Genomic DNA, 16,244 nt, shown 5'->3' on the forward strand with positions numbered 1-16,244 from the left:
TCTGATCCGGCGAGCCCTCTCCCCCCACCGCTCCCCCCCCCCGCCCCCCCGATCCCGATCCCCAGACAGAGTATCCAGCCAGTCCCCGGCCGCTTCGGGACGATCAAAAAAGTGCGTGCGACCATCCACCTCCACTCGCAGCTTAGCTGGGAAAAGCATGGCGTATTTGAGGTTTAGATCCCGAAGACGGCGTTTGACACCGAGGAAGCTCAGTCTCTGCTTCTGGACCGCTGGGGTGAAATCAGGATAAAAATTAACGTCCATATTGTCAAGTCTAACCGGTCCCTGTAGTCTGGAGGATTGCAGGATAGCGTCTCTGTCCTGAAAATTGAAAATCCGGGCAATGAGAGGTCTCGGAGGGGCTCCGACCCTAGGCCTTCCCCCGGGAACCCTGTGGGCCCTCTCCACCGCGAAAAATTTACTCAGCCCCCGTGGCTGGAGATGGGTAACAATCAGGTCTTCCACGAAGAGGTCCGCCGCCGCCTCCTCACGTCCCTCAGGCACCCCGATGATGCGGATGTTGTTCCTCCGGGCCCGACTCTCGGAGTCCTCCAGGCGGCGATCCATCAGCGCACTCACCTGACCAAGCCGGCGCACCTCCGTTTGTAGGGCCGCCACATCTGTCGTAAGGCCCGATGCGGTGTGGGCCAAAGAATCGACTCGGTCGTTGGTTTTGGAAAGATCGGCCCTTACCAGGCCAACATCCACGAGGACCGAGTCGATCTTCTGCGCCAGCGTATCAAAACGCTGGCCCACCGAGGCCTTCATCTCGGCGATGGCGCCCATGACATCCCGCAGAGTCAGATCCGTGGGCAGATCAGGAGCATCAGTAGGGCCCTCAGGGGATCTGCGTGGCACCTCGGGAGATCCCTTCTGGAGGGTATAGCGGTCCATGCTGTTGGACTGATGGACTGCGCCACGCCGGGTCGATTTTATCTTTGCCCGGTCACCATCTTGTTTCGTGGCCATGGTCCCAGTCTCCTGGTCGCAGCAGCCACGTCGTGAAGGGCAGGCAAGCCGGTTCACGGGCTCCGGGGGGGGGGCACCTCAGATCTGCGGGGTGGATCACAGCCGGTGGGCAGGCAGGATCTCCCAGCGAGGCCACACCGACACACAAAGCCCCGCGACCCAACCTCGCAGAGACAGCAAGGGGGGTGCGAAAGCGAAAGTGAAAGTGCGGGGTACGCGAGTCGCCAAGCCCTGCCCGCCGCTGTTGTTCACTTTGTCTCCGGATCGCCCCACAGCTCAAATCCGGGGTTCGGCGAGGAGAAGGCCGCAAACCTCGATCGGTGCTCACGCCGGTGTCAGAGGTCCGATTTGGAAGCGGAAAACGGGTGCCACCTCAGCTCAGGCTCACCAACACAGTCCCCTCATCTGGGACAGGATAATTTCAGGATAGTTGTAGGAGGTCGCGGAGGTCCTCGGGAGCCTCGCACCTACGCGGCCATCTTGGTTGCGCGCTAGGCTCCTCCTCTACTGGATTATTAATGCTATTATGGGGTGTACTAGCTTTATTAGTTACTTTTAGAGTTACAATAGACACTTTTGGAATACATACTGAGAATGTGACTAATGTAGAGAAGAGTTCACAAAAAGTAGTTCCAACTAGAATTAGTAACATTTACGTACATAAAGATAGGTCAATTAATGATTTTTCTAGCAATGTTTTTTCAAAGTTGTTGTACGAATACGTAAAGACAATGGAAGTTAGGGATTGCTACGTATGTATGCAATTGCCTGCATCCGTTTCAGAGGGTGTTACTTATCACCATTTACCAGCTACGTATGGAATTTCATGTAGTGTGCTAAGTAGTGTTTTTTATTTGTTAGGGAAAATAGATTACGAAATGTCTAACAAAGATAACATTTTTGGGCAATTGCCTATAAACAAAAGGCTGAATCCAGCTAAAGAAGCTAACATTTTTGGTGAGATTTTTATTGAGAAAGAAGAATTAACATCAGATTACATTTTTAGAAACAATTTAACTTGCAGTTTGAAAGAAGAGGAGAAGGCTTTCCTAGATATGGTAGAGGAAAGGAGAGTGAACATGCATGAAAAGGCAGGGAAATATAAAATGAGTGAGACAATATGGGATATTGAGATGGGAAAGGAATTGAGGAATGGGGCCAGTCCAACTTTGGCTTTAGATGCACCACAGAAGGGTAAACTATGCATTACCAGAAAGAGATCCCAATATGATAGTCATTTTGTTGGGACTAGTGAGTGTCATGATACATACTTCATTGCGACAGGATGGGGTTTTAAAGGTGGAGAAGATCCAGTTTTCCCAGGAGTGTATTATGTTTGTGGGAACAAGGCTTATTACAAGTTGCCTGACCATTGGTATGGCACGTGTTATGTGGGCCTGGTCTTTCCAAAGATTTTTCATATAGATAGGATAGAAGATGTAGAACACATTAATTTACTAACACGTTTTAAGAGAGAAACATGGTCAGAAATCGTGGGTGATATTTTTGGAGCTTTAATTCCAGCAGTGGGAATTTCTTTAAATGCATATGGAATTCGGAAACTGTCAACAGTGGTGGATCGCTTATCGACAAGTACCGCTGGAGGGTTTCTTTTGGTAAATACGGAGATGATTGCCGTACGTGCCATGTCTATGCAAAATCGACTTGCCCTTGATATTCTATGAGCCAAGGAGGGTGGAGTCTGCGGAATGCTGAAAGTTCAACATTGTTGCACTTACATTCCTGACGAAAGTAAAGATCTAAAGGTCTATATCAAAAATATTACTGATTTGCATGAAGAATTAGTACCACTGGAAGCTGAAAGTATCTGGACTAAAATAGCTAATAAGATAGTTGCTGTTAAGAGTTTTATTGCTAAGATAGGTAGTACCATTATTGGTAAAATATTATTTCCATTGACATGTGTAATTGTTGCTTTATTGATACTAAGATTGGGGTGTTTGTGTTGTAAAAACAGGGGAGGGAGAAAGAGAATAATTAGAGGAAATGCTGAAAAGAAACAAAAGAGGTCAAGGAGAGACCCACAAGAAATAGAATTAGAAGAATTGAGGGAGAGTGTGTACTTGGAGTCGAAGAGGGATGATGTGAGAGAGTCTGGTGTTTAATGTTGTGTCATAAAAGATATTTTCAATTTCTTCTAAAAATTGGGACAAAATTTTTTTTTTGGGTTGGTTTTTGTGGTGATAAGATATCACCAAAGGGGGGATTGCTGGAGCAGAGTTTTCTGTTGAAAATTTATCGAGTTTTAAGCTCCAGTTTTGTCTAAATGTTATGATTAAAATTACTAATTTGTAATCACTAAATAATAGTTTGTTATGTTAAAAGTCTAAATTAATCAACATTACTAATGAGAGAAAACTACACGTGGGAATGCATATATGTTGCTTAATAATATGCGCAATTTAATTAAATGAGTATCGCAAAAGTGTCATTTGTTTCGAGTTTGCGCTTTTAAAATAACGTGTGCTAATGCTTTTTTGCGTTGCAGAAGGCTAGATAATTACATACACATAAGGGTATTAGTGGGGATTAACACTGTATAATCATTATGATGTGGTAACGTTGTTTTGTGTTTCTTTTAATTAAGATGGTCCGTTTTGGCCTAAACAAAGATGGCTGCTATTTACAGCCTGCGCTCGAGTGATTGAATTTTGACGAGAGGCCTTGCTGAACATGGTTGAAAGTCACCTGACCACAGCCTCTGCCTGAATTAAAAGTTTCCGTGAGGACAGCAGCTCTGGGCATGATTCCAATTGTCCTTGGAGAAGAATAAAGCCACAATGAACAATGATAAATCTGCGGTGGCTCTGCTATGGCACCAAGGAAGAGCATTTATAACTGTATCGCTTGCAAACTCGAGTTTCCTTCTTCCGTGTTTTTATTTTTGTGATTTTTCCTGAGCGGAGGTTTTCTAAATGTTACCAAGTGACATCCTTTCCTGCTCGCTCTGCTCAGCGGCTCAACGGATATTCAAAGTTTGTTTGTAACTTTATTTTTTGTTATTTTTGTTATAAATATACTAGACTAGAGAGGGTCCGTGTTCTTTGCGGTCATTGCGTTTTGGATTTCTGAGGCCACTTCTTCCTGAACCTATGCTGAGGACGGCAGCTCGAAAGACTTTACCGAGAGACCTGTCCTGACCCATTTAGCTAGAATAGGTAACTATGAGAACAATGATTTCGCTATTGATTGACTTTCATTTTGAACTAATTTAGATAAATAAGCATTTGTTTGAATTCCAGTGTCGGGTGGTTATTTCTTTGTCATTTATTGAGTTTCCAGATGTATTTCCTATGTTTAAAATCATGACTCAGGACAATTTCTTTATGGTCGCATTGGCCTCGTTCAGATGCAGATTGGTTTAGGTTTTCTTTCCTATATTCAGTGTGGATAGAGTAATAGTGTGAATTTTAGTATGATGGGCCCTAGCGTGTGATGAGTGTATGTGCGCGTGACTGTGGATTTACTCTGTCCGTGGAAGTGGGGAGATTTTATATGCGCCGATCTGCAGCAATATCATGGCAAGAGGGCAGCACCTTCTCAAGGAACTTGTGCACCGTGGTCGACCCTGCCTTGCCCACTGCAGCCGCTCGCACTTTGCTAACATAGTCGTCCGTGAAAACCACACCAAAGACGTCAGTGTCGAAGACTTGCTGGAACATTCGGATCTCACCCTGCCCCTTCATGTCACTCTGTGGGGGGAATGGAGGGAGAGATCGTTAATAATCTCTACACGGAGCCAAAAAGACATCTCACAACACGAGAATGACGACGAGCTAAGCAGGGATCAGAAGGGCATTTGGTAACAACATTTAATGATCCATTAAAGATGGCATCACCCTGTATGTCACCGTATTAGTAAGGAGTCTTCATTGTACATATATCACTGCATCATTTGTGATTCTCATAGACATGAAAAACCAGGCCATGGCGCCCTTTTGAAGGAGCTTTATGTGGTTTTTAACTCTTTAAACTCCAATGGATCTTGTTAACCACCCTCTTCCTCTCCAAGTATGAGACAGTTTAGGCATAATAGCTGAGCTTCATGTAGAGTTGTGGGAAATCTTGAGCCTGAATGATTGAGACGCCTTGCTTCTGCATAAGCACTTCTGACCCTACTGATACACAAGGCCATAGATTTATCCTTCATTCTTGCATTTAAGTTTTCTTTGCATTTACCAGCCCCCTACTGTCATGATCAGCCATCCTCCAGAAAAGAGGTTGACTCGGCTATATGTATGAGTGATCCCCCAGGCACGATTAAATGTACTTGATTATTCTGAGGGACAGTCATTAGAAAGGACAATTCCCAGAATGGCAAACACAAGCATCAAGTTTCTAGCAATGTCAGACCCGATCACACTGCCACCCACACACTCTCCTCCCTTGATGTAACTGTTTACGTACGTTACTCAATAAGTACAAGCTCCTAAATGTCAGTTTCTTTCTATACATTCTTCTATATGTACAGCTTGCTTTGAGTGAACATGCTTGTGGACTTTATTCCACATGTATGTGCTCCTAAATGTAGATGATTAACTGTAAATTATTCTATGTGTATGTGAGCATTTATGCCCCTACTTTTTTTGCACTTGTTTGACATACCCAGGGAAATTAGTTAACTCTTTCCCATGGAGTGTCACGCATTCCTTTGTGAGGGTGTTCCTGTACTTTTTATGGATGCACTTTTTCCAAAATATTGCCACTTTCCTGGTCAATTAAATACATAAGCCCCTAAAATGTAAGGGCCAGATGTAGGTGGCCAAATAGCGAGCGCTAACGCTGAAATTCACAGAATTTCAGCGCTTGTGATCACTAATAAACCATGTGAAATGTAGAGGCAGAAACACCAAATCGCTAAATAAGGAAACGCTAAAAACAATGGAAAATAACTAGCGATTCCTTATGTAGCGAAAATGCCACACCGACTCACTATTTAGCGATTAGCAAAATAAGGAATCGCTAAAAGAATTCGCTAAGCAATGCACATAAACTCGCTATTACCGAATCCTTAAAACAAAATAATCGCAAATTAGGAGTCTCAAAATACCATGAAGTCAAAGCAGGTGGTAACCAGGTGCACAGCATATAAACAGCCCCAGAATGCATCAGCCTGAACACAATGGCGGCCCTCTATGTCATTGCAAGGCGGTTATGGATACGAGCTGCAGCACAAAGGATCTGGGGACGACAGGAACGCGTATACAGATTGCGCCTCACCTTATTCCAACTCACAGAGGCTGAAATACATGAGAGGTACAGGCTTCACCCAAACACCATCCTGGACCTGATACGGGACCTGCACCCAATCCTGGAGCACCAGACACCAAGGGCACATGCAATAACTCCACGTGTACAGGTACTCTGTTGCCTGCACCTACTGGCATCCGGCAGCTACCAGGGGGTAATAGCTGCGGCAGGTGGAGTCTCACAGAGTTGCCTGTCACGTTTCTTCAATACATTCCTGGATGCCATGTTGCAAAGGATGCCTCACTATATCCAATTCCCCAGCACACAGGCAGAACTGCATAAGACAAAGATGGACTTTTATCAGAAGGCCCAGTTCCCACATGTCATAGGGTGCATTGACGGGACACATATACCAATCTGCCACCCTTCTGCGACTGAGTACATCTACCGCAACTGCAAATCCACACATTCAATCAATGTACAGGTTATATGTGATGCTTCTCACATCATCACCGACATAGTTGCAAAATTCCCTGGGAGCACGCATGATTCCTACATCTTCAGGAACAGTGGGATCTATACCCGTCTTGTTGAGGGTGAATTTGGAAAAGGCTACCTGCTAGATAAATCCATGTGACACCCCCTGAAGTATACATTTGATGCAACGATTGCGGACTGTGAATAATTTTCCTTTCTTTGACACTTAGGTGATAGCGCATATGCGGTGCGTGCTTTCATCCTGACTCCATACCTCAACCCATTTACCCCAAGTGAAAGGAGATATAATGTGGTACATAAATCTACGCGCAATGTGGTGGAGCGTACATTTGGACTCCTCAAAAGCAGGTTCCGCTGCCTCCACAAAAGTGGAGGTGCACAGCAGTACCGGCCCCTGATCTGCTGCAAAATAATAGCTACATGTGCCATGCTGCATAACCTTGCCACAAAGAGGGGGACACCCGTGGAAATCAGTGAATCAGAGGATGAGGAATGTCCCCAGCCACAGCACAGCGCTGCAGGTGTTGCAGCTGCACCAGATGGGAGACAGAGACGGGCAGAGATTACACACAACTATTTCTGAGTATGTAATGAGACAAAGCTAGTAACTGCAATTGTGTGACGGTGTTTAATTGACCTTCAGTCAGGCAATTGGACAGCACAACACTATGATGGCCTCACAGTGCCTGGTCAAGCCAAACATGGCATAGTCACTCCACAATGCAACATCCCTAGTCCCATAATTGTGTCAAATGGGTTACGTCACCCACCACACAATGGAATGTGATGGCAGTGCTTATCTTCTGCGCCCACGTGCAGCACTGCTGCGTTCAGCAGGCACACTGTCCTCCCCAGTGCTGTGTCCCGCAGCTGATCCATGCCTACCACTACACCTCCTGGTCTCCTGTAATGGGGCGCTGCTGCGGCTTGTTGCCTCCTCACTCGCAGCCCCATCCTCCGATCCTGTGGCAGCAATTTGGTTGGTCTGAAGCACCTCCAAGGCACTGGTGACTGTTACCAACCCCTGAGTGACATCACGGCTGCACTTGGCCATCTCCAATTGCATGGCCATCGAGCGCCAGCTGAGGACATGGGTGGCATTGCAAAGCCTGTTAACTGCCTTAGTGTACCCTTCCAGTCTCTGTCTGTCCCTGCATCTTGCACCACGGTCGCTATCAATATTGCTGCATAGCTGCCTAACAGCATCAGACATCTCCCTCATGCCCTGCCACGGTGTTGTTGAGGCAGTATATGGCCTCCTTCATGTCGTTAATGTTTTTATTGTTTGCCAACATCTGGCGTTGCATTGCCCTCTGTGTTTTGCCTTGCAGGCGCTGCACATTAAGCATCTTCCCCTCCAGACCAGAGAAGACACTGGACTCCTCTGCCTCAGGACTGTGTGCCCTTTGTCGGCGTCTTCGTGCACCTGTGTTGCCAACCTCCATGGGGGACTGTGTTACAGATGCGTGTACATCATCATCCTGCGGGGTCTTTTGTGCTCCCTGGCTCTCATCCTCTGTGCCCTCCATCTCCTGGAGGCTACCCACTGTATACCTCCTGGCTCGTGGTGGTGGTGATGGTGGTGTGACGTCAGCAGGTGATTGGACATCCTCCTCCAGTGTGTTTTGCTCCCTGGAAGCCTCTTCTGTCTCCCCTTCTGCAGCCTGGTGCGATGTTTCGCCTGTGGATACAGGATGTACTATTACTCACTTGTCTGGCAGCATTTGCCTACAAACAAATGTCATGACTGCCAATCTAGCTGTCTATCCCCCGCTTGCTTATCTATTGATGTGTATAACATGCATATGCTTTTTGTGGACTGAATGATATACTATTAGTTGATAGGGACTACATCTCCCATGATGCATTGCTGATTTTAGGCAAAACATTGTCTGGAGTGGGATTCATGCAGGGGGATTGGGGTTAGGGAGGGGGGTACAGCATGCTGTGCATGCATCTTACCCTGTCTGTTGGACCCTGTGGCTGAACTGTCCACGTCTTCAATGCCACTGACGTTCTCCGGCTGGAGGGTGGACTCCACCATTTGTTCCAATGCAGTCAGTGCAGGCGCTGTTGATGTCCCCCCACCTGTCTTTCTGGCTTGTTTGAGCCGTTCGGCCACCCTCTCCTTGGCACGTTTCCGGAGATCGTACCAGCGCTTCCTGAGGTCCTCTGTTGAGCGATGGGTGACGCCGATGGCATTGATTTTCTTCTGGATCACTAGCCAAATCTTCAGTTTTTGTGACTCAGGGACGTGCAGGGATTTTTTACCGAAGAGCTGGTCGTGATCCTTCACCACCTCCTCTATAAGGACCTCCAACTCCCTCTCACTGAACTTGTATTTACGCTTTCTTTCTCCAGCATCCTTCCCCTTCTCCTGTGAGTCCATGGTTCTGTTTTGGTGTATTAGCTAGGTGGTAGCTGTACAGCTCCTGTGCTTTTGCTCCTGCTCCCTGCCTCTCCAACAGCTTCAGGATCAGTGTAGCTGCATGGGTGTGGCCACTTTCTGATTGTGAGGTCATCAGGAAGCACAGGATTGGCCAATTCACAGCTTTGCAATTTTTTGAAATACCGGATTTGCTAATTACCGATTTGGTAATATTTAATCGGTAATACCGATTCGGTATTTTTAATAGCGAGATTTACCAAATCGCTAACTTTTAGCGATTTTTTTTATCTACATCGCATTTAATGAGTTCTTAATAGCGAATCGGTAAATTTCGCTATTAAGAACTCGCTATTTCGGTTTTACCTACATCGGGCCCTTAGTTTTTCATTATGCAGAATTCTTTAACTACCTCTTCCTGAATATGAGCATGCTTATATATGCTCATAAAGTAGGTATCTACCAGATTACCATATGCTTAATACCTGTATGCTATATTCTATGAGGAGATGTATGTTGGTGCAACCTTCTTGTGCAATATTCCACACACAATTCCCTAATGGAAGTATGTTGCTCTATTCCTCATAAATGTCCTTACCTGTGAAATATCATGCGCGTTTAGTCCCTACCTGTTCTGTATGCAGCTGTTCTGCAATGTTCAATGTAGTTTTCTATGTGCATTGCCACATTCAACAAATGGACCAGATGCCATATCATCAACCCACAATACCCATTTATCATACTGAAATGCTGAGCCAGTGCTCTTTGAATCTCAGTGCCCTACCAACTGGCGATCAACTTCTGTGCAATCCTTCACCAGGCTGTAGATCTGCTGTTTCAACACCACAGGGGGCAGAGAGTCCTCAAAGAGCTTGCGTGGAAACAGCGATGTTAGGTGCTGCAAAGCAGCCCTTGCATCCTGCAGGCCAGCTGAAAAAGAAGAAACAGGCTTAGTATGAAGGATGATGAAAGCACGTCAACTGTGTGGGGGCGACTCTCACCATAGATGGTATATACCTGGAAAGAGCTTGGGAGCCACATTATTTTCTCCTTGGCAGTCGTTTATAGGCTATGCCTTGCGTTTCTTCACTTTAAATGTATCACAGATTAATTGCTGCTTACAGTCCATGGCCTAGAAAAAGATGCACTGTACAAAAAAAAAAAATATGTTCATTTTCACTGCTTGGAGCAATTAAACTGTTCAGTTTTAGTTAACAAAATACATGTTATTTAGCCAATACTTAACCTTTGACACTTTTCGTGGTATGAAAACAATGCCATTGCAACTAGAAATTCTAAAATGGCAGTTAAAATACACATATAAAAGCAACCGTAAAACTTGCTTTCACATGCAAGACCTAATCAGTAAGGAAATATGTTATTGCTTCTAGATGCCATTAGATCGACCTTAGCAACCTATCACAAATGATAGAATGATTGTTACTGTGCTCCATGATCTCCGACATTAAAATATTCCTCAGTTGGATCCCATCACCTTTACACTAAACCCAAGCAATCATACATATTTGATTCAATATTATAGGCCTTATTACGATGTCAAGTGAAAACTGGACCGACCGACCTACCTCCTGTCCCGACCACCTAATTTCAATGGTGCCGTCGCATTCTCCTATTTCTCAATGGGAGCTTGTGTTACGGCTGACATCATAATCAGGCCCCATATCTTAATTAAATTAAAACGCGGGGATCCCTAGCCTTACCAATATTAATAAACATTAAAGTAAATTAGGGAATAATATCCTCGATGAGTAATCTGACATATTACAAAATTCCAAGGCTCAACCAGCTGAACTGCTGCTTGAAATTAATTTTCCTTTGTTTGCTACAGCACTGGTTTGTTTTCTAAAGAATATCATGCTGCAAATCTTCCTTTATTATTTTTTAATTTGTATTTACAGGTTGCGTTGACTGTGTTTAACCTTAATTTGTAAAGCTATGTTTGTAGAGTTTATGAACAAAAAATTGAAAACCAATCTAAACTACACTTACACAAAAGCAATTTGAAATAAATTCAGTTACAAAAATAGTGAAACCTTCATCTGACAAATTATAAATGGTAAATTAAATAGGGATCCCTAATAAATTTCACACACTTACTTTCTAAGTTGTTCATTCACTTAGAAACTAGAGAAGCCCCACCAAATGTTAAGAATTGAATTATATTAATCATAATTTTGCATCCTTTTTCACGGGTCGCACCCAGAGAATTCGCCTAGCCTCCTTCCCATCGGAACCCAAGAGCATCCTACAAGGTTTATAACTCAACCCCACCCTGTCCAATACCAACATGACGACATTGGCCGACATCATCAGAACCCATAGCCTCAACATCATTTTCTACACAGCCGATCCTATCGCTCTCATAATACCCCTCCACCACCAGTACCAACTTCCAGAAGCTGAACCCGGAGAAGACAGAAGCGCTGACCTTCTGAATCACCAGATCAACGCAGTCTCCTTCCCCTGCTTCTTCACTCTTCGCATGCTCAGAAAGAGTTTCAGATGGTTTCTCATCAACACCAGAAAAACCACCAACCAAGCCCTAATAACCAGCCGACTCGACTACAGCAACATGCTCTATGCAGGAATCATGACCCAATTCCTATAGAGACTCCAGACGATTCAGAACTTAGCTGCAAGACTTGTCGTCAACCTCCCTAAACGGATCCACATCATTCCCACCTCAAAAACCTCCGCTGGCTCCCCGTACAGGAAAGATGCCAATTCAAGACCCTCAGACACACCTAATAGCTCCTCCATGGCCAAGGACCAGCACACATCAACCACAGCCTGAACTACCACCAACCCTCCAGACTCCTGCACTCCGCTTCTCTAGCCCACACTCCCTGCATTTGCCAAAGCTACAGCAGAGGATGCTCCTTCTCCTACTTCACCGCCAAGCCCTGTAACGACCTTCCCCTCCACCTCTGAACAGCATTCTCTCCCACAGGCTTCAGAAAGGGACTTAAGGACTGGCTTTTCGACTGATTGCAGCAGGATCCTAGCACCTGGATACCCTTATGGGTGATAAGCTGCGCTCCACAAATCCCAATTGATAAAACTTTCTAACATTAATGAGGTGAAATGTGCAACGCTAACTGCAAATGTGTGTAAAAATGTAATTACTTTTGAACTATTATATAATTCCCCTGAAAGTCAGCCATTGTGTATCTCAGCAATAGCAGGTAAATATAATAGCATGCATGTAATTATTTCACAACTTTTGGAGGAATGTGTGCTACTTCACGGTTAAACAATTGACCCCAAAAAAAGATTCCCAGCAAAAAAAACTGCCAGTGCCTTTGGTCACCTCAAAGCAATTGCTAAAACAAAATATTTACCGGTTTGTTTCAGGTGGGAAGGGAGAATATGGATTTGCTGTCAAACATACCAAATACAAATAGGCAGCTGTATGTACCAAACAGAGTTATCCGTGGCACCAATCAAATCTTCGCAAAAAAAAACATTGAAATATTGAACGTAGACTTCAAGCTTGTGAGCAGAGTTTCAAGGTATCCTGCTTGCAGTGCTCAATTTTTTACAATTTAACTTCCCGATCTCTCTGTAATATACCTGGGCTGTGCGCCACATAATTCTGACACTGGCAATTGTGTCATGTTTTGTTGGCCCAGTATAGTCTAAATCTTGCAGATTAGCAAATTAAAAGTGGAGCTTGTTTTACCGGATGGAGAGGAACCAATCCTTGATCGCCTACTTCATTTTATGAGACTGAGGGATATTGGAGTTCTTCTCTACATTATCTTGACACAGCTTGGACCTTTAATTTGAACTCTCTCCAGTGTGTTATAAAGAAAATACTCTAGTAAATCCTGGACATTGAGAGTCTGATAATTCAAGGAAATAAGACGCATATAACAACTTTTTTGCTTTGTGTTTCTACACTGCTATACTGACTCAACACATTGCTTTGCCATCTTTCTATAAAGCAGAAATCAAAATGTCTACTGCCAAGTATCGAGATAAACATTCTAAACAGCCTCTTTTTGCGGATGTAGTTAAGCAGTCACAAAATTCAGATGCCATCAGCTCTTCCTCTACAACAGACAATTCTCTACAAGCTAACATTAAAATGCAAGGGCAAACTATGGACCGCATTCTACAAGAGATATCAGCAGTCAGTCATAGACTTGAAAGCATGGATTCCCATATTTCCTCATTAACAGCAGAAACTAAAACAATACGAGCAGACATTGCAGGATTTCACGCCAAGACAGAGGAGCTTGATCACAGGCTAATAAATGTAGAAACTCGCCTAGACTCAATACAAAACAGAGATCAAGAGCTGTTATTTCTACGAAGTAAGACGATAGATTTGGAAGATCGATGCAGGAGGGATAATGTTCGCTTTTTCGGTTTTCCGGAAAGGATTGAAGGTTCAAATGCTAGAACATTCCTACAAAATATCCTTTCAAAAATTATGAACATCGCTTTTGACCCTCCATTGGAGATACAGCGCGCACATCGAATTGGTCCATTACGCAAGGAATCTGCAACAAACTCACGTCCCCTCATTGCTTGTTTTTTAAGGCATGAGCAGACAAGGCAAATATTAATATCAGCACGTACTCATGGTCCGTTCTCATACAATGGGTATGAAATCCGTATCGCAGCTGATTTTTCCAGAGAAACTAACGAGAGACGCAAGGCCTTCCTTTCATTTAGACCTCAATTACGTCAACTAGACATTAAATATGGTCTGTTTGATCCTGCTCGTTTCCGAATTTCTAAGGATGGAATATCCAAAGACTTTTATAACCCTGAGGATCTCCGTCTATTTTTAGACAATTGGAAACCGCAACAAATGGAAACTCAGCAGACCACTCCAGAACTATCACATCACAGTTCTTTTCCTCAAGCATCAAGCAATCCACGACATAATGTCAGCAGTCCTCGACAGAGAGGCAGGGATTTTGAAAGGACTATTCGTAGTCATGAGGACAAGAATGCTGCTCTTCAAACTGTATCCACCTTCACTAAGGAACAACATAGAGATAAATCCCGATCGCCATTAAAATCTACTTTGGATGCAGAATGTGGGTGATTCAGTACCTCTCTACAATTTTGATCACCATTAATCCATGCTCATACTTGCATCCTTTTAGATGATTAATCATCCTTAATGAACTCATAACATACAAGAAACGAAGATGATACCTTGCCTGTGGTCAGATGAGTATTAAAATCTACTTAAGACGCAGAATGTGGATGATTTAATGTTTAAATATACTTTTGTTCAGATTTAGCTTTGTCTGCACACCCATTTTCTTTTAGGTGTTAGATCAAATTTAAAGAACTCATGATACAATCGGGGAACAGAAGGTATATCGTCATCAGTTTGTTTAGTAATACAGTTATTGTACTGTTCTTTATTGTTATTGCTCTTCCTTTCTTTTTTCTCTTTTTTTTTCATCACATTTATTATATTTATTATATTGCCTTTAAACATTGGGTCTATCCCTCTCACTGTTTTACACATATTTGATTGATATTCTTGGTACTTATTAATTTACTTTAGGATTGTGACTGTTACAGCTCTTCATACTGACTATCTCAATCTCTTAATTCCTCACATATTACCTATTTATCTACAAGGTTACAACACCCTCTTCCCTTATTTCATCTTTATTTTATTTTTTATTTTCAATTAAATATTCTAATGGTTCAATAATATGTCTCACAATTATACTATGAAGTTATGTTCTTTAATAATACTTTGATATGTCTTCATATGAATTATAATAATTTTCCTGCTTCTACATTTTTCATTTGATACGTGAGCCTTGTGATTATTGATAGGTCTATATTGTTTCGCTCTTCTCTTTTATTGATTCCGTAATGTTAGTAATACTGTTTTTAAATCCAAATTTACTGTTATACCTATTCCCATACATATAGTAAATATTCTCTGAATTTATTAATGCTTTTTAAGATTGTTATTATTATACTTTTCAATCAAATAATTATTTTTAATCGTTAGTAGTGTTATCTTTTTTTACCTCTATGTATTATTTATTTATTTATTTATAAGCATAGTAATCCTCCTTAATTCAAGAGATCATCCATAGCTTTTAATGCTACAATTTACAATATATTGTTATATTTCTTATTAATAATAAGAATATCTGTTATTATATACATTTTAAGGACATATTTGGATCTATATTTGTCAACCACTGTTTCACTCTCCTGACGGGGCCCCTCCTCGTGGCAGCAGTCCATTAGTGTTTGGACCCGTGGTTAAAAGTCCTGAGATCCCTTGTGCCATTTTTTATATTTGGCACTCTTTCCTCCCTACCTCTCCCTTTGTCATTTATACTACATACTATTCTTTCTGTTGAACACACCTCTAGCTATCTCCACACATATATTCTCCCATCATTAAATAGCATTACCCATTTGGTTCATTTATTATTTACCTGATCTTTGTTACGGTCCAAGGCCTTTTTTTTTTTCTTCTCTCTTTATCCCTCTTTTTATCCCCTTACCTCTCTTTTCCTTTTCTTTTCTTCTCCTTTCTTTCCCCTCTTCTATTTTCCTTTCCCTCCTTTTTTTTTGTTTTCTTTGTTTTTGTTTTTTCCTTTCTTCATATCTTATTTCTCTCCTTTCACTTATACAGCAACATTATATCAATTTCTTAATTTACTATATCACATTCTGGCATCTTTATTAAATTTGTATCGCTAATCTTTCCTATTCTTATCTGACATGGCCACTTCACACGATCTCCGAGTAATAACATGGAATGTTCATGGATTGACACATTATATTAAAAGAAAAAAAGACACTCTCTTATTTACAGTCCAAACATGTGGATATAGCTCTCCTTCAAGAAACCCACCTTGATGCTAAAGAGTCTGAAAAATTAAGAAGAGACTGGGTGGGAAAGGTTATACACAGCAGCATACAGAAGAGAACAGATCCAGATGTGACACCTACCCGCAAATGTGGAGTTGCGATTCTTATCCGTAAATCCTTACCAGTGATAGTCTTGAAATCCTGGATAGATCCAGATGGACGATATGTCTTTGCCAAACTTCGCATCGGTGAAACACATATATGTGTTGGCTCAATTTACGCTCCCACGGGGGCAAAACGATAATTTCTCCTTCAACTAAACCGCCTTTTAACTGAAATAGGT

General features: G+C 42.8%; 1 pseudogene across 1 annotated transcript in view; it reads right to left on the bottom strand.

The window, feature by feature from the left end:
* LOC146805872 (winged helix repair factor 1-like) overlaps nt 1-10,193 on the bottom strand; it is a 30,645-nt pseudogene extending 20,452 nt beyond the window's left edge. The window contains exons 1-3 of the transcript XR_014967520.1: nt 10,082-10,193; nt 9,849-9,994; nt 4,508-4,682 (exon numbers count right to left, since the gene is read on the bottom strand). The product of XR_014967520.1 is annotated as a winged helix repair factor 1-like (transcript). The remainder of the gene's footprint in view (nt 1-4,507; nt 4,683-9,848; nt 9,995-10,081) is intronic.
* Between the last annotated feature and the right edge of the window lie 6,051 nt (nt 10,194-16,244).

The sequence above is a fragment of the Triturus cristatus genome, chromosome 8 (genome assembly GCF_964204655.1).
Source record: "Triturus cristatus chromosome 8, aTriCri1.1, whole genome shotgun sequence".
In the NCBI taxonomy this organism is placed as follows: domain Eukaryota; kingdom Metazoa; phylum Chordata; class Amphibia; order Caudata; family Salamandridae; genus Triturus; species Triturus cristatus.